Here is a 25,306-nt window from a genome sequence, read left to right as displayed (position 1 = left end):
CAACGAAAGCATAGGACGCGCCTTCTGTCAGTACTACCAGTCGCTCTTTGCATTTAAGGCAGCGAATGTAGAGAGTTTCAAAGCCGATTTTCTTCAGCGGATGCCGAGACTGGGAGATGACGCTAAAGAACGATTGGAAGGCAACATTACCGAGAACGAAGTTGAAAAGGCAATCGGCGATTTGAACTCGGGCAAGTCGCCTGGGCCTGATGGACTCTGTGCGGGGTTATATAAGGCTTTCAAAAGAGAACTGGCCCCATTGTTAGCAGACGTATTCAATGACGCGTACGAGAAGAAATTATTGCCCCCATCTTTTGGAAAAGCGCACACAATACTAATCCCTAAGAGTGATCAAACAGACAAACTCAGATTCGTGTCATCCTATAGACCGATATCACTAACAAACATTGATTACAAGATCTTTATGAAGATTTTAGCTGCGAGACTTCAAGGCGTCATCAAGGAAATTGTCGGAGACCACCAAACTTGCGGCATCAAGGGACGGTCCATTTTTTCGAACATCCATCAGATGCGGAGCGTGCTCGAGTGCTGTGACGTCACCGATGGTGGCGTTGCAGTTCTTCAGCTCGATTTGGAGAAAGCGTTCGATTGTGTTGCTCATGTTATTTTGTTTGCCATCTTGGATCATGTTAATGTCGGTTCCATCATCAGGGAGGGCGTGGCCTTGGCGTACCAGAATTGCACAACAAGATTAATTGTCAATAAGTCTCTGGGGGCCCCCATTAACATCATGCGTTCAGTACGCCAAGGCTGTCCCCTCAGTCCGCTGTTATTTGCCATATACATAGAAGCAATGTGTGTAGTAATTAACGGAAATGACAAAATACGTGGTTTCAGATTAGCAGCGACAGAGGTGAAGCTGCTCGCATATGCAGATGACATTGCAGTGTGTTGCACAGACAGACCAAGTGTAACGGAAACAGTATCGGCAGTGAAACATTTCTGTGATGTCACGGGTAGTAGAATAAATTGGGGCAAATCCCTAGGCCTGTGGCACGGGAAATGGGAGTCTGCACCGGACAACTTCGCGAACCTCAACTGGGTCAAGACGCCGACGAGGTATCTGGGCGTTCCTCTCAATAGCTACAATAGTAGCAAAGAATATTGGAGGAGCCAAGCCGATGAAATGAAAGAAAAGGCGGACAGATGGAAGGATGTGAAGCTGTCTATTTTTGCAAGGGCGACAGTCTGTAATATGTTTTTTGTCACGAAGTTATATTATGTCATGCAAGCGTTGTATTGCTCGAGAGCAAATGTGCAAAGGCTGCACAGAGTGTTTGCTGTTTTCATCTGGGGGTCAACATGGGAAAGGTGCAGCCGAACAAATTTGTTTAGAAGAGTGAAAGACGGGGGTGTGGGTTTGGTTCATCTTTTTGTTAGACAACTAGTCAACCGATTCTTGTTTTTTCGCGATGTGCGCCATCCTTTTCTGCGCACAGTATGCCAGCTCAGGTTGAGCGGTGCTTTGCCGGCACATGTCGTTAGTACGGCATGCGTTACCGGATCACTTCGTGGCTTCTTTAAGGAAGTGGCCGACAGCGTAAGATTTCTTTCTGTTCGATTTTCAATGGATTACCTTTGCGATGTTAAAAGGAAAAGATTGTATAAAGATGTGTGCGACATTGTTTTCCCAGTGCCGTTATACAGAGCCATTTACAGTGGAGGGCCAGGACTTGATGTACTTAAACGCGTAAAACACATGGAGGTGCCACCAGGGGTAAAAACGTTTTTTTTTAAGCTTCACACCGGTACGCTCTCAGTGAAGACTTTCATGGAAGAGCGAGGTTGTATCGTACCATGGGGAACGCATTGCTTGATCTGCAAAAAGCAGGAAACCATAGATCTTGTTTTTTTGGAATGTTGGGAGGGCTTCTTTTTCTGGGACGTCTTAAAGCGAACCCTGAAAAAAGAGTTACCGGTGGACCCCCAAGGGATAAGGTATCTGACAATTAAGGATGATGACGGGGTTCCATATGATTTCATTATGTTAAACGCTCTCCACTGTATATGGCGGGCTCGTATGGCAGGGTACTATTGTGATCCTGACGCTAGGCCCGCTCGCGATTATTTCAGAGAATGTATGTCGCGATTCATAGAAATACAGAAAATGCAACAATGTGTTCCGGAATGGCTGTGGAGGCTAGAACCTCTGACAGCCATGAAGGAATTTTAAGTTGACAACGCCTGTCCAATAGGGACAGACGGCTTTGTTGTACGGTGTGACTCTTTTCTTTCCTTTTTGTTTGTATTGCAATTGTGATACTGTAATGTGTGGAAACTGCACGTTCTGCGAAAAAACCGGTAATAAATAAAAAAAAAAAAAAAAATCGGCCATACCATGCTGAATACGCCGGTTCTCGTCCGATCCACGAAGCTAAGCAGCATTGGGCTCGGTCAGTACTTGGGAGGGAGACCACCTGGGAACACCGAGTGCTGATGGCACCCTTCTTTTTGCTTTTTTTTTTTTTATTGCGTGCTTCTGTGACTTAATTTTTTTTCTTTTTTTTACACTCACGTGTGGTTGGTTTTATTTACTGTTACGTTCAACTGGCGCAGCCTACTGGTAGAGCCAACGTCGAAGTGCAAAAACAATATGCAAGCCGCTAGGCGATTGTACGCGCAGTGACGGTGGTAACCGGTATAAGTAATGGTGCAAAATTTAGTCGCACAAACTGCTAACCGTTTACCTATTACACCCGTATCCAGCTCAGTGACAATCAATAACTTGGCTCATTACTAGCGCCAAACGTGGGCTGCAGCGGACGCACATCGTTGCGCTCGTCCTCTTGTTTTATTGCGAGCTCGACTCGGCAGCGACTAACCACAACAAACGGAGCAATCCACGTACACGACGTGTGCCTGTACTGTCAACGGAAAGACAGTGCCGCGTGCGTGCTGCAGCAATACGTTGCGAATGCACATAGCACGATACAGGTGCAGTCGTAAACATAGCATCCCTGCCATGGGCCATACCATGCTGAATACGCCGCTTCTCGTCCGATCCCCGAAGCTAAGCAGCATTGGGCTCGGTCAGTACTTGGGAGGGAGACCACCTGGGAACACCGAGTGCTGATGGCACCCTTCTTTTTGCTTTTTTTTTTTTATTGCGTGCTTCTGTGACTTAATTTTTTTTCTTTTTTTTACACTCACGTGTGGTTGGTTTTATTTACTGTTACGTTCAACTGGCGCAGCCTACTGGTAGAGCCAACGTCGAAGTGCAAAAACAATATGCAAGCCGCTAGGCGATTGTACGCGCAGTGACGGTGGTAACCGGTATAAGTAATGGTGCAAAATTTAGTCGCACAAACTGCTAACCGTTTACCTATTACACCCGTATCCAGCTCAGTGACAATCAATAACTTGGCTCATTACTAGCGCCAAACGTGGGCTGCAGCGGACGCACATCGTTGCGCTCGTCCTCTTGTTTTATTGCGAGCTCGACTCGGCAGCGACTAACCACAACAAACGGAGCAATCCACGTACACGACGTGTGCCTGTACTGTCAACGGAAAGACAGTGCCGCGTGCGTGCTGCAGCAATACGTTGCGAATGCACATAGCACGATACAGGTGCAGTCGTAAACATAGCATCCCTGCCATCGGCCATACCATGCTGAATACGCCGGTTCTCGTCCGATCCCCGAAGCTAAGCAGCATTGGGCTCGGTCAGTACTTGGGAGGGAGACCACCTGGGAACACCGAGTGCTGATGGCACCCTTCTTTTTGCTTTTTTTTTTATTGCGTGCTTCTGTGACTTAATTTTTTTTCTTTTTTTTACACTCACGTGTGGTTGGTTTTATTTACTGTTACGTTCAACTGGCGCAGCCTACTGGTAGAGCCAACGTCGAAGTGCAAAAACAATATGCAAGCCGCTAGGCGATTGTACGCGCAGTGACGGTGGTAACCGGTATAAGTAATGGTGCAAAATTTAGTCGCACAAACTGCTAACCGTTTACCTATTACACCCGTATCCAGCTCAGTGACAATCAATAACTTGGCTCATTACTAGCGCCAAACGTGGGCTGCAGCGGACGCACATCGTTGCGCTCGTCCTCTTGTTTTATTGCGAGCTCGACTCGGCAGCGACTAACCACAACAAACGGAGCAATCCACGTACACGACGTGTGCCTGTACTGTCAACGGAAAGACAGTGCCGCGTGCGTGCTGTAGCAATACGTTGCGAATGCACATAGCACGATACAGGTGCAGTCGTAAACATAGCATCCCTGCCATCGGCCATACCATGCTGAATACGCCGGTTCTCGTCCGATCCCCGAAGCTAAGCAGCATTGGGCTCGGTCAGTACTTGGGAGGGAGACCACCTGGGAACACCGAGTGCTGATGGCACCCTTCTTTTTGCTTTTTTTTTTTTATTGCGTGCTTCTGTGACTTAATTTTTTTTCTTTTTTTTACACTCACTTGTGGTTGGTTTTATTTACTGTTACGTTCAACTGGCGCAGCCTACTGGTAGAGCCAACGTCGAAGTGCAAAAACAATATGCAAGCCGCTAGGCGATTGTACGCGCAGTGACGGTGGTAACCGGTATAAGTAATGGTGCAAAATTTAGTCGCACAAACTGCTAACCGTTTACCTATTACACCCGTATCCAGCTCAGTGACAATCAATAACTTGGCTCATTACTAGCGCCAAACGTGGGCTGCAGCGGACGCACATCGTTGCGCTCGTCCTCTTGTTTTATTGCGAGCTCGACTCGGCAGCGACTAACCACAACAAACGGAGCAATCCACGTACACGACGTGTGCCTGTACTGTCAACGGAAAGACAGTGCCGCGTGCGTGCTGTAGCAATACGTTGCGAATGCACATAGCACGATACAGGTGCAGTCGTAAACATAGCATCCCTGCCATCAAGTAAATACCTAGGCGTTCCACTACAACATTACAAGGATACAAAAGAATACTGGAAAGAACAGACAGAAAAGGCTCGAGAGAAAACACAAAAATGGGGAGGACGAGACCTATCAATTTTTTCCCGTGCCACAGTGTGTAACATTTTTATTATTGCTCGAGTATGGTATGTTTTGCAAGCGTTGCACATGTCGCGCATGAGTATTCAACGGTTACATAGAGTGTTGGCTGTTTTTGTATGGAACTCATCATGGGAAAGAGTGAGCCGCACAAATTTGTTCCTTCCAGTGCGATTGGGAGGACTGGGTTTGATTCATTTGTTCGTGAGACAAATTGTCTCTAGGTTCGTATATTATCGCAATCAAAGAAATCTATTTTTTAAGAAGTGTTATGCAAGTGAGATTGGCGAACGCATTGCCAGATGTCATTGTGTCATCATACGCCCATATGCAACGCAATGTGCGCGGATACATGCATGAAATTGTTGCGGCTGTCCAGTTTCTAAAAGTAAGATTTTCAATGGAATACCTCAGCGAGGTCAAGAGAAAACGCCTCTACAAAGACCTAATTGATGTGATGATGCCTGTTCCCTTGTATCGAAGGATGTACAATCCTGGGCCAGGCAGCAATGTTTTAAAAAGGGTTAAAAGTATGACTATCCGATCGTCAGTCAAAACTTTCTTTTTCATGCTCCATAGTGGCACACTTTCTACAATACCGTGGCTAAAGGAAAAAGGGTTGTTAGTACCATGGTCGGTAGACTGTGTAATATGCAAAAGGCCTGAAACAATCGAGCACATGTTTCTCGATTGTTACGATGCCGTATTCTTATGGGACATCTTGCAAAGAACCCTGAAAAAGGAACTGCCGCTTACACCCTACGGCATTCGATTTCTTCCCGTCGAAAGCGAAGGTGTGCCGTACGATATGCTAATGATTCTAGTAATGCACAGTGTTTGGAAAACCAGAATGTCAGTGCGTAATGCGGACGTCAACGCGAGGTCAGCCCGGGACAACTTCAACGAAAGCATTGCATATTTACGAGATGTGTACAAACAGAAGGAAGAAAAGCCAGATTGGTGTGTTTATCTGGACGAACTCCTGACCGTGAAGCGTTTTTTTACCCACTTATGCTAGCCAGACACAAGCTAGCATTTTTAATGTGATGTTGTGATGCTGTTTTTCACTGTATTGTGCCAAGTTGGCAATAAAGAGAAAAAAAAAAAAAAAAATTGGCCATATCATGCTGAATACGCCGGTTCTCGTCCGATCCCCGAAGCTAAGCAGCATTGGGCTCGGTCAGTACTTGGGAGGGAGACCACCTGGGAACACCGAGTGCTGATGGCACCCTTCTTTTTGCTTTTTTTTTTTTTATTGCGTGCTTCTGTGACTTAATTTTTTTTCTTTTTTTTACACTCACGTGTGGTTGGTTTTATTTACTGTTACGTTCAACTGGCGCAGCCTACTTGTAGAGCCAACGTCGAAGTGCAAAAACAATATGCAAGCCGCTAGGCGATTGTACGCGCAGTGACGGTGGTAACCGGTATAAGTAATGGTGCAAAATTTAGTCGCACAAACTGCTAACCGTTTACCTATTACACCCGTATCCAGCTCAGTGACAATCAATAACTTGGCTCATTACTAGCGCCAAACGTGGGCTGCAGCGGACGCACATCGCTGCGCTCGTCCTCTTGTTTTATTGCGAGCTCGACTCGGCAGCGACTAACCACAACAAACGGAGCAATCCACGTACACGACGTGTGCCTGTACTGTCAACGGAAAGACAGTGCCGCGTGCGTGCTGCAGCAATACGTTGCGAATGCACATAGCACGATACAGGTGCAGTCGTAAACATAGCATCCCTGCCATCGGCCATACCATGCTGAATACGCCGGTTCTCGTCCGATCCCCGAAGCTAAGCAGCATTGGGCTCGGTCAGTACTTGGGAGGGAGACCACCTGGGAACACCGAGTGCTGATGGCACCCTTCTTTTTGCTTTTTTTTTTTATTGCGTGCTTCTGTGACTTAATTTTTTTTCTTTTTTTTACACTCACGTGTGGTTGGTTTTATTTACTGTTACGTTCAACTGGCGCAGCCTACTGGTAGAGCCAACGTCGAAGTGCAAAAACAATATGCAAGCCGCTAGGCGATTGTACGCGCAGTGACGGTGGTAACCGGTATAAGTAATGGTGCAAAATTTAGTCGCACAAACTGCTAACCGTTTACCTATTACACCCGTATCCAGCTCAGTGACAATCAATAACTTGGCTCATTACTAGCGCCAAACGTGGGCTGCAGCGGACGCACATCGTTGCGCTCGTCCTCTTGTTTTATTGCGAGCTCGACTCGGCAGCGACTAACCACAACAAACGGAGCAATCCACGTACACGACGTGTGCCTGTACTGTCAACGGAAAGACAGTGCCGCGTGCGTGCTGCAGCAATACGTTGCGAATGCACATAGCACGATACAGGTGCAGTCGTAAACATAGCATCCCTGCCATCGGCCATACCATGCTCATTCTGCTTCCGGCAGCCGAGCTGAGCGGTCAGCAGAGTCATGGGCTCCAGTGGAGCAGCGACAGCGGCCACTTTAGGCCGCGGAAACAGGCTAAACGACGACAAGGATTATGCTTTTATTTTGCCGCAACTGCCCAAAGGTCAATTGGTGATTAATACCGTCTTTTTGCACGGTGATGTACGTGCGAGACCGTACAAGGTGGAAGATTTCCGGGACGCCCTTCTGCCGACGGGCTTGCTGCCTGATGTGGTATGCATAGGGGCGTACCAGATCAACCACGTCTGGGCAGTGACCTTCAGCGATGCGAGTGCCACAAAAAGGCTTCTGGACCTCAAGGAACTCCAAGTGAAGGGACGACGGTGCGTCATCGTTGACCCGCAGGATCAACAGGTGAAGCTAAGGCTTCACTGGCTGCTTTACGGTGTTGCCGACGAGGACGTCCGGACGGCATTCGCGGCTTTCGGCAAGGTGGAGGAGGTGAGCCGGGAGCGGTGGCGAGTCGAAGGCATGGGAGCGAAGACCTCAACCACCAGGACCGTCATTTTGAAATTGAAAAGCGGCATGAAAGTGGAGGATCTGCCCCATCAGATCCGCGTCGGCGGAGAGTTGGCCTTGGTCGTCGTGCCCGGTCGACCAATGCAGTGCCTGCGCTGCCACGGCACGGGACACGTCCGCCGTGAGTGCAGAGTCCCCCGCTGTTCTCTATGCAGACGTTTCGGCCACGTCGACGCTGACTGCGTAAGATCTTATGCCACCGTAACAGGCCCAGTAACTTGTGACGTTGCGGCAGAGCACGTCATGGACGTGGCCGAGGCGGAGGACGCTGCTAAAGGAACTCTGGACACGGTCCCGACAGCGACAGCCAGTGGAACGACGAGTTTGGCCGTAGACAGCAGGGTCGCTGAGACTACCGTGAAGCCGAGTGGGACGGTGCAGGGCGCGACCGCTGAGGGCCAGCCTACGCGGAGCAGTAGTGAGGACCCGCCCGACAACGATGCGACTGCAATGCAGCAGGAGGAGGCCGTCCTCGACGGCGACCGGACTTCGACTCTTGGTGCGCCAGTCAAGCGCCCCCATGACCAGACTAAGGACCGCAACGACGGCGCGACCAGCACCAGCGAAGGGCCGCCGACAAAGACACCTCTTGGGAGGCGCACGAGCTTGAAACCAAAGCCGAATGTCCCACCTGAGAGAAAGCCTGCGGACAAAGTGCCGCCCACAAACAACGCCGGGAAACCGGGAGGTCCCGGAGGCGGCTAGCCGAGGGCTAGTCGTGAACGGTAAGCACCATGCTCCGGGCCTACTTTTCCCTTTAGCTCAACATGGCTCAGATACCGTCCCTTAATATTGCCACTTTAAATGTGAGAGGGTTGGCGGCTAGTCGTAGGCAAAGTCAAGTCCTGCGGTTGGTCACTGACCACGACGTCGACGTACTAGCCGTCCAGGAAACTAAGGTTGACGGGGAGGAGGAGACCGGGAGCATGGTGCGCCGTTTCACGTCTAGGTATTTTGCGGTGGTAAGCCATGCGTTAGGCACGGCTGGGGGGTGCATTCTTTTTGTGAAGAAACTGCCTGGACTGCAGATTCAAAGTACCTTTTCTTGTCAATCTGGAAGGATTGTTTTTTGCGATATTGTTTTGTGCGAAATTCAGTACCGTGTCATATGCGTATATGCGCCCAATTCAGTAGAAGAGCGTGCCCGTTTCTTTTCGAACCTTTCGCAGTATGTTCGGTGCGATAAGCGCGTTATGCTCTTAGGAGACTTCAATTGCGTAATGAGCGCTAGTGACAGAGCCAATAATGCCGGTGTGCGTGACAGAAGCAGTGAAGCCTTGTCAAAACTAATTAGTGAAAATGAACTAGATGACGTTTTTGATTGTCTGGAAGGGGGGCGTGACGTGACATTTACACGTTTTCAGGGCAGTAGCCATGCGCGGTTGGACCGAATCTACATTTCGCTGGATACAATTCCAAGATGCCACGGTTATTCTGTAGTACCCGTATCGTTCTCAGATCACTGTCTCGTAATATGTAATGTCGGTATAGGGAAACGGAAACATGCGTTTAATTGGGAGATGTGGAAAATGAATGCCTCGTTATTAAATGATGAATCTTTTGTAAAGGCAGTACGGAATGCCATTAATGAAATACGCAAAGATGAAGCTGAAACAATAGCTGAAAAGTGGGAATGTTTCAAACAAAAAGTTAAAATGAAAGCCTTAAAAAGGTCAAGCTGCCTCAAATTTCAGAGGGAATATAAAGAAAAAGTTTTGCGAACACTACTTCAGCAGCTGATAACGATGGAGTGCAGAGAGCCTGGTCTGTACAAAGACGATGTGCGGAGCGTCAAGGAAAAGCTTGAACAGTTCGATAAAGAACGTTATCAAGGTGCCATCGTGCGTGCACGAGCAGATGTATTAGCGGCGGGGGAGACGCCCACAAAAAGGGCGCTTGGACTCGAGAAGGCGCACGGACGGCGAAACCATGTGGATAAGATTTTAATGAACGGGGTTGTTGTTGACGACAACGAAAGCATAGGGCGCGCCTTCTGTCAGTACTACCAGTCGCTCTTTGCATTTCAGGCAGCGAATGTAGAGAGTTTCAAAGCCGATTTTCTTCAGCGGATGCCGAGACTGGGAGATGACGCTAAAGAACGATTGGAAGTCAACATTACCGAGAACGAAGTTGAAAAGGCAATCGGCGATTTGAACTCGGGCAAGTCGCCTGGGCCTGATGGACTCTGTGCGGGGTTATATAAGGCTTTCAATAGAGAACTGGCCCCATTGTTAGCACACGTATTCAATGACGCGTACGAGAAGAAATTATTGCCCCCATCTTTTGGAAAAGCGCACACAATACTAATCCCTAAGAGTGATCAAACAGACAAACTCAGATTCGTGTCATCCTATAGACCGATATCACTAACAAACATTGATTACAAGATCTTCATGAAGATTTTAGCTGCGAGACTTCAAGGCGTCATCAAGGAAATTGTCGGAGACCACCAAACTTGCGGCATCAAGGGACGGTCCATTTTTTCGAACATCCATCAGATGCGGTGCGTGATCGAGTGCTGTGACGTCACCGATGGTGGCGTAGCAGTTCTTCAGCTCGATTTGGAGAAAGCGTTCGATTGTGTCGCTCACGTTATTTTGTTTGCCATCTTGGATCATGTTAATGTCGGTTCCATCATCAGGGAGGGCGTGGCCTTGGCGTACAAGAATTGCACAACAAGATTAATTGGCAATAAGTCTCTGGGGGCCCCCATTAACATCATGCGTTCAGTACGCCAAGGCTGTCCCCTCAGTCCGCTGTTATTTGCCATATACATAGAAGCAATGTGTGTAGTAATTAACGGAAATGACAAAATACGTGGTTTCAGATTAGCAGGGACAGAGGTGAAGCTGCTCGCATATGCAGATGACATTGCAGTGTGTTGCACAGACAAACCAAGTGTAACGGAAACAGTATCGGCAGTAAAACATTTCTGTGATGTCACGGGTAGTAGAATAAATTGGGGCAAATCGCTAGGCCTCTGGCACGGGAAATGGGAGTCTGCACCGGACAAGTTCGCGAACCTCAACTGGGTCAAAACGCCGACGAGGTATCTGGGCGTTCCTCTCAATAGCTACAATAGTAGCGATGAATATTGGAGGAGCCAAGCCGATGAAATGAAAGAAAAGGCGGACAGATGGAAGGATGTGAAGCTGTCTATTTTTGCAAGGGCGACAGTCTGTAATATGTTTTTTGTCACGAAGTTATATTATGTCATGCAAGCGTTGTATTGCTCGAGAGCAAATGTGCAAAGGCTGCACAGAGTGTTTGCTGTTTTCATCTGGGGGTCAACATGGGAAAGGTGCAGCCGAACAAATTTGTTTAGGAGAGTGAAGGACGGGGGTGTGGGTTTGGTTCATCTTTTTGTTAGACAACTAGTAAACCGATTCTTGTTTTTTCGCGATGTGCGCCATCCTTTTCTGCGCACAGTATGCCAGCTCAGGTTGAGCGGTGCTTTGCCGGCACATGTCGTTAGTACGGCATGCGTTACCGGATCACTTCGTGGCTTCTTTAAGGAAGTGGCCGACAGCGTAAGATTTCTTTCTGTTCGATTTTCAATGGATTACCTTTGCGATGTTAAAAGGAAAAGATTGTATAAAGATGTGTGCGACATTGTTTTTCCAGTGCCGTTATACAGAGCCATTTACAGTGGAGGGCCAGGACTTGATGTACTTAAACGCGTAAAACGCATGGAGGTGCCACCAGGGGTAAAAACGTTTTTTTTTAAGCTTCACACCGGTACGCTCTCAGTGAAGACTTTCATGGAAGAGCGAGGTTGTATCGTACCATGGGGAACGCATTGCTTGATCTGCAAAAAGCAGGAAACCATAGATCACGTTTTCTTGGAATGTTGGGAGGGCTTCTTTTTCTGGGACGTCTTAAAGCGAACCCTGAAAAAAGAGTTACCGGTGGACCCCCAAGGGATAAGGTATCTCACAATTAAGGATGATGACGGGGTTCCATATGATTTCATTATGTTAAACGCTCTCCACTGTATATGGCGGGCTCGTATGGCAGGGTACTATTGTGATCCTGACGCTAGGCCCACACGCGATTATTTCAGAGAATGTATGTCGCGATTCATAGAAATACAGAAAATGCAACAATGTGTTCCGGAATGGCTGTGGAGGCTAGAACCTCTGACAGCCATGAAGGAATTTTAAGTTGACAACGCCTGTCCAACAGGGACAGACGGCTTTGTTGTACGGTGTGACTCGTTTCTTTCCTTTTTGTTTGTATTGCAATTGTGATACTGTAATGTGTGGAAATTGCACGTTCTGCGGAAAAACCGGTAATAAATAAAAAAAAGAAATCGGCCATACCATGCTGAATACGCCGGTTCTCGTCCGATCCCCGAAGCTAAGCAGCATTGGGCTCGGTCAGTACTTGGGAGGGAGACCACCTGGGAACACCGAGTGCTGATGGCACCCTTCTTTTTGCTTTTTTTTTTTTATTGCGTGCTTCTGTGACTTAATTTTTTTTCTTTTTTTTACACTCACGTGTGGTTGGTTTTATTTACTGTTACGTTCAACTGGCGCAGCCTACTGGTAGAGCCAACGTCGAAGTGCAAAAACAATATGCAAGCCGCTAGGCGATTGTACGCGCAGTGACGGTGGTAACCGGTATAAGTAATGGTGCAAAATTTAGTCGCACAAACTGCTAACCGTTTACCTATTACACCCGTATCCAGCTCAGTGACAATCAATAACTTGGCTCATTACTAGCGCCAAACGTGGGCTGCAGCGGACGCACATCGTTGCGCTCGTCCTCTTGTTTTATTGCGAGCTCGACTCGGCAGCGACTAACCACAACAAACGGAGCAATCCACGTACACTACGTGTGCCTGTACTGTCAACGGAAAGACAGTGCCGCGTGCGTGCTGTAGCAATACGTTGCGAATGCACATAGCACGATACAGGTGCAGTCGTAAACATAGCATCCCTGCCATCGGCCATACCATGCTGAATACGCCGGTTCTCGTCCGATCCCCGAAGCTAAGCAGCATTGGGCTCGGTCAGTACTTGGGAGGGAGACCACCTGGGAACACCGAGTGCTGATGGCACCCTTCTTTTTGCTTTTTTTTTTTATTGCGTGCTTCTGTGACTTAATTTTTTTTCTTTTTTTTACACTCACGTGGGGTTGGTTTTATTTACTGTTACGTTCAACTGGCGCAGCCTACTGGTAGAGCCAACGTCGAAGTGCAAAAACAATATGCAAGCCGCTAGGCGATTGTACGCGCAGTGACGGTGGTAACCGGTATAAGTAATGGTGCAAAATTTAGTCGCACAAACTGCTAACCGTTTACCTATTACACCCGTATCCAGCTCAGTGACAATCAATAACTTGGCTCATTACTAGCGCCAAACGTGGGCTGCAGCGGACGCACATCGTTGCGCTCGTCCTCTTGTTTTATTGCGAGCTCGACTCGGCAGCGACTAACCACAACAAACGGAGCAATCCACGTACACGACGTGTGCCTGTACTGTCAACGGAAAGACAGTGCCGCGTGCGTGCTGTAGCAATACGTTGCGAATGCACATAGCACGATACAGGTGCAGTCGTAAACATAGCATCCCTGCCATCGGCCATACCATGCTGAATACGCCGGTTCTCGTCCGATCCCCGAAGCTAAGCAGCATTGGGCTCGGTCAGTACTTGGGAGGGAGACCACCTGGGAACACCGAGTGCTGATGGCACCCTTCTTTTTGCTTTTTTTTTTTATTGCGTGCTTCTGTGACTTAATTTTTTTTCTTTTTTTTACACTCACGTGTGGTTGGTTTTATTTACTGTTACGTTCAACTGGCGCAGCCTACTGGTAGAGCCAACGTCGAAGTGCAAAAACAATATGCAAGCCGCTAGGCGATTGTACGCGCAGTGACGGTGGTAACCGGTATAAGTAATGGTGCAAAATTTAGTCGCACAAACTGCTAACCGTTTACCTATTACACCCGTATCCAGCTCAGTGACAATCAATAACTTGGCTCATTACTAGCGCCAAACGTGGGCTGCAGCGGACGCACATCGTTGCGCTCGTCCTCTTGTTTTATTGCGAGCTCGACTCGGCAGCGACTAACCACAACAAACGGAGCAATCCACGTACACGACGTGTGCCTGTACTGTCAACGGAAAGACAGTGCCGCGTGCGTGCTGCAGCAATACGTTGCGAATGCACATAGCACGATACAGGTGCAGTCGTAAACATAGCATCCCTGCCATCGGCCATACCATGCTAAAAAGCCGACCGATGGAACGCCGGTCACCTGTCAATGTTCGCGAAAGCAACAGCGTGCAACATGTTTCTCGTAACAAAGATCTGGTACGTAATGCAGGTCCTACAGTGCTCTCGGATTAATGTGCAGAAACTGCACCGCGTGTTCGCTGTTTTCGTGTGGGCATCGAGCTGGGAGCGATGTAGCCGAGATAATCTCTTTCGGCGCGTGAAGGATGGTGGTCTGGGGTTGGCGCACCTCTTCTTGCGTCAACTAGTAAACAGGTTCTTCTTTTTTCGAGACACAAATGACCCATTTCTACGCACCGCTATCCAAATGAGGTTGTCAAGATCACTTCCCGAATTCGTTGTAGGCACCGAAATAATGCCAGGACCAGTTCGTGGTTTCTTTAGGGAAATAATTCAGAGTGTTTCCTTTTTGCGTGTTCGTTTTTCTAGTGCATATTTGTGGAGTGTAAAACGGAAAACGTTATATCGTGATTTATGTGACAGTGTATTGCTGGTACCCATGTACAGAGCCCTGTACAGTGGAGGCCCAGGCCTAGATGTATTGAAAAGGGTGAAGAAGATGCCAGTTCAACCAGCCACTAAATCGTTCTTCTTTAAATTACACACCGGTACTCTACCTGTTAAAATCTTTCTTGAACAACGTGGGTTCTACATGCCATGGGGAACCCACTGCCTTATATGTAAAAAAGCAGAAAGCATAGATCATGTCTTCATCCACTGTTGGGAAGGGGTCTTTTTCTGGGACGTGTTACAAAGGACTCTAAAAAAAGAGCTACCTATAGATCCCCACGGAATCAGGTTTCTGCCAGTATATGACGACGAAGGTTTCCCGTACGACGTCATCATGCTTACGGGCCTCCACTGTTTATGGCGCGCAAGAATGGCGGGCTACCATTGTGACCCGGATGCCCGACCAGCGCGTGTATACTTCCGGGAATGCATGCAACGGTATGTGGAAGTGCAGAAGTTGCAACAGCCTGTTCCTGAGTGGCTGTCGAGGGTTGAACCCCTTACAGCACTAAAGGAATTTTAATCCGACAACGTCGTGCCACAGTAGCGGACGGCAACGAATGTAAATATTACTGTTCTTTGTACCGTTTGTGTATTCATTCGTTTTTGCTTCTTTGGTCTTTGTTTATATCATTTAAGGAATGTGTGTTGTGGTGACATGTCGAGGATTGGCAATAAAGAAAAAAAAAAAAAAATCGGCCATACCATGCTGAATACGCCGGTTCTCGTCCGATCCCCGAAGCTAAGCAGCATTGGGCTCGGTCAGTACTTGGGAGGGAGACCACCTGGGAACACCGAGTGCTGATGGCACCCTTCTTTTTGCTTTTTTTTTTTATTGCGTGCTTCTGTGACTTAATTTTTTTTCTTTTTTTTACACTCACGTGTGGTTGGTTTTATTTACTGTTACGTTCAACTGGCGCAGCCTACTGGTAGAGCCAACGTCGAAGTGCAAAAACAATATGCAAGCCGCTAGGCGATTGTACGCGCAGTGACGGTGGTAACCGGTATAAGTAATGGTGCAAAATTTAGTCGCACAAACTGCTAACCGTTTACCTATTACACCCGTATCCAGCTCAGTGACAATCAATAACTTGGCTCATTACTAGCGCCAAACGTGGGCTGCAGCGGACGCACATCGTTGCGCTCGTCCTCTTGTTTTATTGCGAGCTCGACTCGGCAGCGACTAACCACAACAAACGGAGCAATCGACGTACACGACGTGTGCCTGTACTGTCAACGGAAAGACAGTGCCGCGTGCGTGCTGCAGCAATACGTTGCGAATGCACATAGCACGATACAGGTGCAGTCGTAAACATAGCATCCCTGCCATCGGCCATACCATGCTCATTCTGCTTCCGGCAGCCGAGCTGAGCGGTCAGCAGAGTCATGGGCTCCAGTGGAGCAGCGACAGCGGCCACTTTAGGCCGCGGAAACAGGCTAAACGACGACAAGGATTATGCTTTTATTTTGCCGCAACTGCCCAAAGGTCAATTGGTGATTAATACCGTCTTTTTGCACGGTGATGTACGTGCGAGACCGTACAAGGTGGAAGATTTCCGGGACGCCCTTCTGCCGACGGGCTTGCTGCCTGATGTGGTATGCATAGGGGCGTACCAGATCAACCACGTCTGGGCAGTGACCTTCAGCGATGCGAGTGCCACAAAAAGGCTTCTGGACCTCAAGGAACTCCAAGTGAAGGGACGACGGTGCGTCATCGTTGACCCGCAGGATCAACAGGTGAAGCTAAGGCTTCACTGGCTGCTTTACGGTGTTGCCGACGAGGACGTCCGGACGGCATTCGCGGCTTTCGGCAAGGTGGAGGAGGTGAGCCGGGAGCGGTGGCGAGTCGAAGGCATGGGAGCGAAGACCTCAACCACCAGGACCGTCATTTTGAAATTGAAAAGCGGCATGAAAGTGGAGGATCTGCCCCATCAGATCCGCGTCGGCGGAGAGTTGGCCTTGGTCGTCGTGCCCGGTCGACCAATGCAGTGCCTGCGCTGCCACGGCACGGGACACGTCCGCCGTGAGTGCAGAGTCCCCCGCTGTTCTCTATGCAGACGTTTCGGCCACGTCGACGCTGACTGCGTAAGATCTTATGCCACCGTAACAGGCCCAGTAACTTGTGACGTTGCGGCAGAGCACGTCATGGACGTGGCCGAGGCGGAGGACGCTGCTAAAGGAACTCTGGACACGGTCCCGACAGCGACAGCCAGTGGAACGACGAGTTTGGCCGTAGACAGCAGGGTCGCTGAGACTACCGTGAAGCCGAGTGGGACGGTGCAGGGCGCGACCGCTGAGGGCCAGCCTACGCGGAGCAGTAGTGAGGACCCGCCCGACAACGATGCGACGGCAATGCAGCAGGAGGAGGCCGTCCTCGACGGCGACCGGACTTCGACTCTTGGTGCGCCAGTCAAGCGCCCCCATGACCAGACTAAGGACCGCAACGACGGCGCGACCAGCACCAGCGAAGGGCCGCCGACAAAGACACCTCTTGGGAGGCGCACGAGCTTGAAACCAAAGCCGAATGTCCCACCTGAGAGAAAGCCTGCGGACAAAGTGCCGCCCACAAACAACGCCGGGAAACCGGGAGGTCCCGGACGCGGCTAGCCGAGGGCTAGTCGTGAACGGTAAGCACCATGCTCCGGGCCTACTTTTCCCTTTAGCTCAACATGGCTCAGATACCGTCCCTTAATATTGCCACTTTAAATGTGAGGGGGTTGGCGGCTAGTCGTAGGCAAAGTCAAGTCCTGCGGTTGGTCACTGACCACGACGTCGACGTACTAGCCGTCCAGGAAACTAAGGTTGACGGGGAGGAGGAGACCGGGAGCATGGTGCGCCGTTTCACGTCTAGGTATTTTGCGGTGGTAAGCCATGCGTTAGGCACGGCTGGGGGGTGCATTCTTTTTGTGAAGAAACTGCCTGGACTGCAGATTCAAAGTACCTTTTCTTGTCAATCTGGAAGGATTGTTTTTTGCGATATTGTTTTGTGCGAAATTCAGTACCGTGTCATATGCGTATATGCGCCCAATTCAGTAGAAGAGCGTGCCCGTTTCTTTTCGAACCTTTCGCAGTATGTTCGGTGCGATAAGCGCGTTATGCTCTTAGGAGACTTCAATTGCGTAATGAGCGCTAGTGACAGAGCCAATAATGCCGGTGTGCGTGACAGAAGCAGTGAAGCCTTGTCAAAACTAATTAGTGAAAATGAACTAGATGACGTTTTTGATTGTCTGGAAGGGGGGCGTGACGTGACATTTACACGTTTTCAGGGCAGTAGCCATGCGCGGTTGGACCGAATCTACATTTCGCTGGATACAATTCCAAGATGCCACGGTTATTCTGTAGTACCCGTATCGTTCTCAGATCACTGTCTCGTAATATGTAATGTCGGTATAGGGAAACGGAAACATGCGTTTAATTGGGAGATGTGGAAAATGAATGCCTCGTTATTAAATGATGAATCTTTTGTAAAGGCAGTACGGAATGCCATTAATGAAATACGCAAAGATGAAGCTGAAACAATAGCTGAAAAGTGGGAATGTTTCAAACAAAAAGTTAAAATGAAAGCCTTAGAAAGGTCAAGCTGCCTCAAATTTGAGAGGGAATATAAAGAAAAAGGTTTGCGAACACTACTTCAGCAGCTGATAACGATGGAGTGCAGAGAGCCTGGTCTGTACAAAGACGATGTGCGGAGCGTCAAGGAAAAGCTTGAACAGTTCGATAAAGAACGTTATCAAGGTGCCATCGTGCGTGCACGAGCAGATGTATTAGCGGCGGGGGAGACGCCCACAAAAAGGGCGCTTGGACTCGAGAAGGCGCACGGACGGCGAAACCATGTGGATAAGATTTTAATGAACGGGGTTGTTGTTGACGACAACGAAAGCATAGGGCGCGCCTTCTGTCAGTACTACCAGTCGCTCTTTGCATTTCAGGCAGCGAATGTAGAGAGTTTCAAAGCCGATTTTCTTCAGCGGATGCCGAGACTGGGAGATGACGCTAAAGAACGATTGGAAGTCAACATTACCGAGAACGAAGTTGAAAAGGCAATCGGCGATTTGAACTCGGGCAAGTCGCCTGGGCCTGATGGACTCTGTGCGGGGTTATATAAGGCTTTCAATAGAGAACTGGCCCCATTGTTAGCACACGTATTCAATGACGCGTACGAGAAGAAATTATTGCCCCCATCTTTTGGAAAAGCGCACACAATACTAATCCCTAAGAGTGATCAAACAGACAAACTCAGATTCGTGTCATCCTATAGACCGATATCACTAACAAACATTGATTACAAGATCTTTATGAAGATTTTAGCTGCGAGACTTCAAGGCGTCATCAAGGAAATTGTCGGAGACCACCAAACTTGCGGCATCAAGGGACGGTCCATTTTTTCGAACATCCATCAGATGCGGTGCGTGATCGAGTGCTGTGACGTCACCGATGGTGGCGTAGCAGTTCTTCAGCTCGATTTGGAGAAAGCGTTCGATTGTGTCGCTCACGTTATTTTGTTTGCCATCTTGGATCATGTTAATGTCGGTTCCATCATCAGGGAGGGCGTGGCCTTGGCGTACAAGAATTGCACAACAAGATTAATTGGCAATAAGTCTCTGGGGGCCCCCATTAACATCATGCGTTCAGTACGCCAAGGCTGTCCCCTCAGTCCGCTGTTATTTGCCATATACATAGAAGCAATGTGTGTAGTAATTAACGGAAATGACAAAATACGTGGTTTCAGATTAGCAGGGACAGAGGTGAAGCTGCTCGCATATGCAGATGACATTGCAGTGTGTTGCACAGACAAACCAAGTGTAACGGAAACAGTATGGGCAGTAAAACATTTCTGTGATGTCACGGGTAGTAGAATAAATTGGGGCAAATCGCTAGGCCTCTGGCACGGGAAATGGGAGTCTGCACCGGACAAGTTCGCGAACCTCAACTGGGTCAAAACGCCGACGAGGTATCTGGGCGTTCCTCTCAATAGCTACAATAGTAGCGATGAATATTGGAGGAGCCAAGCCGATGAAATGAAAGAAAAGGCGGACAGATGGAAGGATGTGAAGCTGTCTATTTTTGCAAGGGCGACAGTCTGTAATATGTTTTTTGTCACGAAGTTATATTATGTCATGCAAGCGTTGTATTGCTCGAGAGCAAATGTGCAAAGGCTGCACAGAGTGTTTGCTGTTTTCATCTGGGGGTCAACATGGGAAAGGTGCAGCCGAACAAATTTGTTTAGGAGAGTGAAGGACGGGGGTGTGGGTTTGGTTCATCTTTTTGTTAGACAACTAGTAAACCGATTCTTGTTTTTTCGCGATGTGCGCCATCCTTTTCTGCGCACAGTATGCCAGCTCAGGTTGAGCGGTGCTTTGCCGGCACATGTCGTTAGTACGGCATGCGTTACCGGATCACTTCGTGGCTTCTTTAAGGAAGTGGCCGACAGCGTAAGATTTCTTTCTGTTCGATTTTCAATGGATTACCTTTGCGATGTTAAAAGGAAAAGATTGTATAAAGATGTGTGCGACATTGTTTTTCCAGTGCCGTTATACAGAGCCATTTACAGTGGAGGGCCAGGACTTGATGTACTTAAACGCGTAAAACGCATGGAGGTGCCACCAGGGGTAAAAACGTTTTTTTTTAAGCTTCACACCGGTACGCTCTCAGTGAAGACTTTCATGGAAGAGCGAGGTTGTATCGTACTATGGGGAACGCATTGCTTGATCTGCAAAAAGCAGGAAACCATAGATCACGTTTTCTTGGAATGTTGGGAGGGCTTCTTTTTCTGGGACGTCTTAAAGCCAACCCTGAAAAAAGAGTTACCGGTGGACCCCCAAGGGATAAGGTATCTCACAATTAAGGATGATGACGGGGTTCCATATGATTTCATTATGTTAAACGCTCTCCACTGTATATGGCGGGCTCGTATGGCAGGGTACTATTGTGATCCTGACGCTAGGCCCACACGCGATTATTTCAGAGAATGTATGTCGCGATTCATAGAAATACAGAAAATGCAACAATGTGTTCCGGAATGGCTGTGGAGGCTAGAACCTCTGACAGCCATGAAGGAATTTTAAGTTGACAACGCCTGTCCAACAGGGACAGACGGCTTTGTTGTACGGTGTGACTCGTTTCTTTCCTTTTTGTTTGTATTGCAATTGTGATACTGTAATGTGTGGAAATTGCACGTTCTGCGGAAAAACCGGTAATAAATAAAAAAAAAAAAATCGGCCATACCATGCTGAATACGCCGGTTCTCGTCCGATCCCCGAAGCTAAGCAGCATTGGGCTCGGTCAGTACTTGGGAGGGAGACCACCTGGGAACACCGAGTGCTGATGGCACCCTTCTTTTTGCTTTTTTTTTTATTGCGTGCTTCTGTGACTTAATTTTTTTTCTTTTTTTTACACTCACGTGTGGTTGGTTTTATTTACTGTTACGTTCAACTGGCGCAGCCTACTGGTAGAGCCAACGTCGAAGTGCAAAAACAATATGCAAGCCGCTAGGCGATTGTACGCGCAGTGACGGTGGTAACCGGTATAAGTAATGGTGCAAAATTTAGTCGCACAAACTGCTAACCGTTTACCTATTACACCCGTATCCAGCTCAGTGACAATCAATAACTTGGCTCATTACTAGCGCCAAACGTGGGCTGCAGCGGACGCACATCGTTGCGCTCGTCCTCTTGTTTTATTGCGAGCTCGACTCGGCAGCGACTAACCACAACAAACGGAGCAATCCACGTACACGACGTGTGCCTGTACTGTCAACGGAAAGACAGTGCCGCGTGCGTGCTGTAGCAATACGTTGCGAATGCACATAGCACGATACAGGTGCAGTCGTAAACATAGCATCCCTGCCATCGGCCATACCATGCTGAATACGCCGGTTCTCGTCCGATCCCCGAAGCTAAGCAGCATTGGGCTCGGTCAGTACTTGGGAGGGAGACCACCTGGGAACACCGAGTGCTGATGGCACCCTTCTTTTTGCTTTTTTTTTTTATTGCGTGCTTCTGTGACTTAATTTTTTTTCTTTTTTTTACACTCACGTGTGGTTGGTTTTATTTACTGTTACGTTCAACTGGCGCAGCCTACTGGTAGAGCCAACGTCGAAGTGCAAAAACAATATGCAAGCCGCTAGGCGATTGTACGCGCAGTGACGGTGGTAACCGGTATAAGTAATGGTGCAAAATTTAGTCGCACAAACTGCTAACCGTTTACCTATTACACCCGTATCCAGCTCAGTGACAATCAATAACTTGGCTCATTACTAGCGCCAAACGTGGGCTGCAGCGGACGCACATCGTTGCGCTCGTCCTCTTGTTTTATTGCGAGCTCGACTCGGCAGCGACTAACCACAACAAACGGAGCAATCCACGTACACGACGTGTGCCTGTACTGTCAACGGAAAGACAGTGCCGCGGGCGTGCTGCAGCAATACGTTGCGAATGCACATAGCACGATACAGGTGCAGTCGTAAACATAGCATCCCTGCCATCGGCCATACCATGCTGAATACGCCGGTTCTCGTCCGATCCCCGAAGCTAAGCAGCATTGGGCTCGGTCAGTACTTGGGAGGGAGACCACCTGGGAACACCGAGTGCTGATGGCACCCTTCTTTTTGCTTTTTTTTTTATTGCGTGCTTCTGTGACTTAATTTTTTTTCTTTTTTTTACACTCACGTGTGGTTGGTTTTATTTACTGTTACGTTCAACTGGCGCAGCCTACTGGTAGAGCCAACGTCGAAGTGCAAAAACAATATGCAAGCCGCTAGGCGATTGTACGCGCAGTGACGGTGGTAACCGGTATAAGTAATGGTGCAAAATTTACTCGCACAAACTGCTAACCGTTTACCTATTACACCCGTATCCAGCTCAGTGACAATCAATAACTTGGCTCATTACTAGCGCCAAACGTGGGCTGCAGCGGACGCACATCGTTGCGCTCGTCCTCTTGTTTTATTGCGAGCTCGACTCGGCAGCGACTAACCACAACAAACGGAGCAATCCACGTACACGACGTGTGCCTGTACTGTCAACGGAAAGACAGTGCCGCGTGCGTGCTGTAGCAATACGTTGCGAATGCACATAGCACGATACAGGTGCAGTCGTAAACATAGCATCCCTGCCATCGGCCATACCATGCATTTAATGACGCTGCAAAACGAATTGTCTTCTTTGATACTGTGCGTAGTCTAATGGACTGTGATCGTAGCATTGTGTTAATGGGAGATTTCAATTGTGTATGTGATCCGTGCGATCGAAGCGGCATTAACACTCAGCGGGACAGGAGTGGTGAACTTTTATCTAACCTATTAGAAAGTGCAGGGCTCATTGATATAGGAGTGTCGGGACAGGGAGCTCGCTCTTATACACGAATTCAAGGTCGCTCTTACGCCCGCCTTGATCGGATTTATGTTTCTTCATCCCTCCTCTCCCGGGAACTGTCCTGCACTACTATCCCAGTTTCGTTCTCTGATCATTGCATGGTTATCGCAAAAATTGGTGAGAAATCTGTAACTAATTTCCGACCACAGTGGGCACTCTGGAAGCTTAACTCTGAGCTCCTAAATGATCAGGAATTTATTAATCGCGTGCGCATGACCCTAAAAAATTCTCTTTCTACTGACTTGCCGTTATTTGCAGCTTGGGAACTCTTTAAACAAGAGGTTCGTACAGTGGCTATAGAAATTGGATCGCTGAAAGCATTCCATAGAAAGAATGAAGAAACAATACTTCTTAAAAGCCTACACAACCTTTATCAGATGGAATGCGAAATGCCAGGCACTTACATTGTTGACATAGAAAATCTTAAATGTGAGTTGCAAAAGTATGACGCACTGCGTTACAGAGGTGCGCGAATTCGATCTCGAAACATGCGCGCTCTGCAATCTGAGCAACCAACACGTCAAGCTTTACTTGACGAGCGACGTCACGCTGTTTCCAAAGTAATTCCGGAAATATACTCCAAAGGTAGTCTTCTAACAAATACTAATGACATAATTTCTCAGTTCGAAACTTTCTACACTATGTTGTTTAGTGCCCCTCCGGATGATCACGATGCAAAAGTTTTAGAGAGTTTTGTATCTCTTGTAAAACCATTACAGGATGATGAATGTGCAGTTATGAGTGGTAGCCTTACGATCGAAGAAATTGAACTAGCTATTGATCAGCTGCCTATGTCGAAAACACCCGGCCCTGATGGACTTTCCTGTGAATTTTACAAAGCTTTCAAACCAATTATCAGCCCCATATTATTGGACATTTTTATTACAAGTTTACAGGTAGACGCCCTTCCGCAATCTTTTTGCAAAACCCACACAGTTTTAATTCCAAAAAGTGCAGATAAGGAGAAACTGCGTTCTGTTGAAAGCTACCGACCAATAACATTGTCAAACGTGGATTATAAAATTTTTGCAAAAGTTTTATCGAATAGATTGCAATTTGCGATCTCAATTCTCATTGGTTCCCATCAGACGTGTGGAATTAGGGGCCGATCCATTCAAACCAACATACATATCGCCCGTACACTCCTTCAATACTGTTACGGTTCCACTGAGCAGCTTGCAATGCTCCAGGTAGACCTTGCTAAAGCTTTTGATCGTGTCAGTCACTCCTATTTATTTACTCTTCTGGAGCATGCCAATGTTGGCTCCGTTGTGCTTAAAGGCGTTAAGCTTTGTTATACGTGTTGTACTACTCGTTTAGTTATTAATGGCCAACTCTCTAAACCCGTTTCCGTTTGCTCTTCGGTAAAACAAGGCTGCCCTATGTCCCCATTACTATTCGCCCTTTATCTGGAACCGCTATGCTTAAGTGTTATTCAGTCGAGTTACATCCATGGCTTCAATATACTGGGTCATGAAGTAAAAGTCTTAGCTTATGCAGATGATTTAGCGTTCTTCTGCACGGATAAGTCGAGTGTTGAAAAGGTAGTATCAACAATAGAGGAATTTGGCAGCGTATCAGGAGCACGAATGAACTCCGCAAAAAGCTTAGGCTTATGGTTTGGCTCATGGTGCTATACACCAGAACAGTTTGCAGGCGTTAATTGGACCGGTGTCCCGCCAAAGTATCTCGGCGTGCCGCTAGACGCATATAAATTAAGCGCACACTATTGGAAAGAACAAGTTTCGGCCCTGCAAAGTTACGCCCAGACATTCGTTCCACACCGACTTTCTATTTTTGGGAAAGCCGAGGCCTGCAATAAGTTCTTGGCAACAAAAATTTACTATGTATTGCAAGTTATACATTGTGCCAGGCTCTACATCCAACGCTTTCACCGAATCTTTGCAACCTTCGTATGGTCTTCAACTTTTGAGCCCATGAGGCGAGACAATATTTTCAGACCCGTTAGTGAAGGTGGGCTGGGTTTAGTGCATCTTTATGTGCGGCAAATAGTGTCTCGTTTCTTCTTTTTTCGCGATACATCGCATCCTATACTTCGGTCATTCATGCAAGTCACACTTGTTAATGCGTTACCCGACTTGATTGTTTCTTCGAATTTTTCTTCGCGTTTATGCTTGTGGGGATTCATGCAAGAAGTTTACTTGGCGATTCGTTTCCTGACAGTTCGGTTTTCCACTGAATACTTGTACTCTGCGTCGCGTA

At 48.0% G+C, this 25,306-nt stretch overlaps 7 non-coding genes and 6 pseudogenes across 7 annotated transcripts; all 13 read left to right on the top strand.

Annotated features, from left to right (window-relative positions):
* The first annotated feature begins 2,344 nt into the window (after positions 1-2,344).
* LOC126534266 (5S ribosomal RNA) lies at positions 2,345-2,463 on the top strand (annotated as a pseudogene).
* Positions 2,464-2,980: 517 nt separating this feature from the next.
* On the top strand, positions 2,981-3,099 carry LOC126534578 (5S ribosomal RNA; annotated as a pseudogene).
* Positions 3,100-3,615: 516 nt separating this feature from the next.
* Positions 3,616-3,734, top strand: LOC126534255 (5S ribosomal RNA). The gene has a single exon (XR_007600294.1). It is a non-coding gene; the product is annotated as a 5S ribosomal RNA (ribosomal RNA).
* A 514-nt stretch (positions 3,735-4,248) lies between these two features.
* On the top strand, positions 4,249-4,367 carry LOC126534334 (5S ribosomal RNA). Its single transcript, XR_007600318.1, has one exon. It is a non-coding gene; the product is annotated as a 5S ribosomal RNA (ribosomal RNA).
* A 1,749-nt stretch (positions 4,368-6,116) lies between these two features.
* Positions 6,117-6,235, top strand: LOC126534261 (5S ribosomal RNA; annotated as a pseudogene).
* Positions 6,236-6,752: 517 nt separating this feature from the next.
* LOC126534400 (5S ribosomal RNA) lies at positions 6,753-6,871 on the top strand. Its single transcript, XR_007600352.1, has one exon. It is a non-coding gene; the product is annotated as a 5S ribosomal RNA (ribosomal RNA).
* Positions 6,872-12,271: 5,400 nt separating this feature from the next.
* Positions 12,272-12,390, top strand: LOC126534549 (5S ribosomal RNA; annotated as a pseudogene).
* A 516-nt stretch (positions 12,391-12,906) lies between these two features.
* LOC126534474 (5S ribosomal RNA) lies at positions 12,907-13,025 on the top strand. Its single transcript, XR_007600376.1, has one exon. It is a non-coding gene; the product is annotated as a 5S ribosomal RNA (ribosomal RNA).
* A 515-nt stretch (positions 13,026-13,540) lies between these two features.
* LOC126534555 (5S ribosomal RNA) lies at positions 13,541-13,659 on the top strand. The gene has a single exon (XR_007600385.1). It is a non-coding gene; the product is annotated as a 5S ribosomal RNA (ribosomal RNA).
* A 1,743-nt stretch (positions 13,660-15,402) lies between these two features.
* On the top strand, positions 15,403-15,521 carry LOC126534560 (5S ribosomal RNA; annotated as a pseudogene).
* Positions 15,522-20,922: 5,401 nt separating this feature from the next.
* Positions 20,923-21,041, top strand: LOC126534565 (5S ribosomal RNA; annotated as a pseudogene).
* A 514-nt stretch (positions 21,042-21,555) lies between these two features.
* LOC126534279 (5S ribosomal RNA) lies at positions 21,556-21,674 on the top strand. Its single transcript, XR_007600298.1, has one exon. It is a non-coding gene; the product is annotated as a 5S ribosomal RNA (ribosomal RNA).
* A 515-nt stretch (positions 21,675-22,189) lies between these two features.
* LOC126534284 (5S ribosomal RNA) lies at positions 22,190-22,308 on the top strand. The gene has a single exon (XR_007600299.1). It is a non-coding gene; the product is annotated as a 5S ribosomal RNA (ribosomal RNA).
* The last annotated feature ends 2,998 nt before the right edge of the window (positions 22,309-25,306 follow it).

This window comes from Dermacentor andersoni, chromosome 4 (genome assembly GCF_023375885.2).
Source record: "Dermacentor andersoni chromosome 4, qqDerAnde1_hic_scaffold, whole genome shotgun sequence".
In the NCBI taxonomy this organism is placed as follows: Eukaryota; Metazoa; Arthropoda; class Arachnida; order Ixodida; family Ixodidae; genus Dermacentor; species Dermacentor andersoni.
Note: the sequence above shows the minus strand (reverse complement) of the source record. Positions and strands in the feature narration are given on the sequence as shown.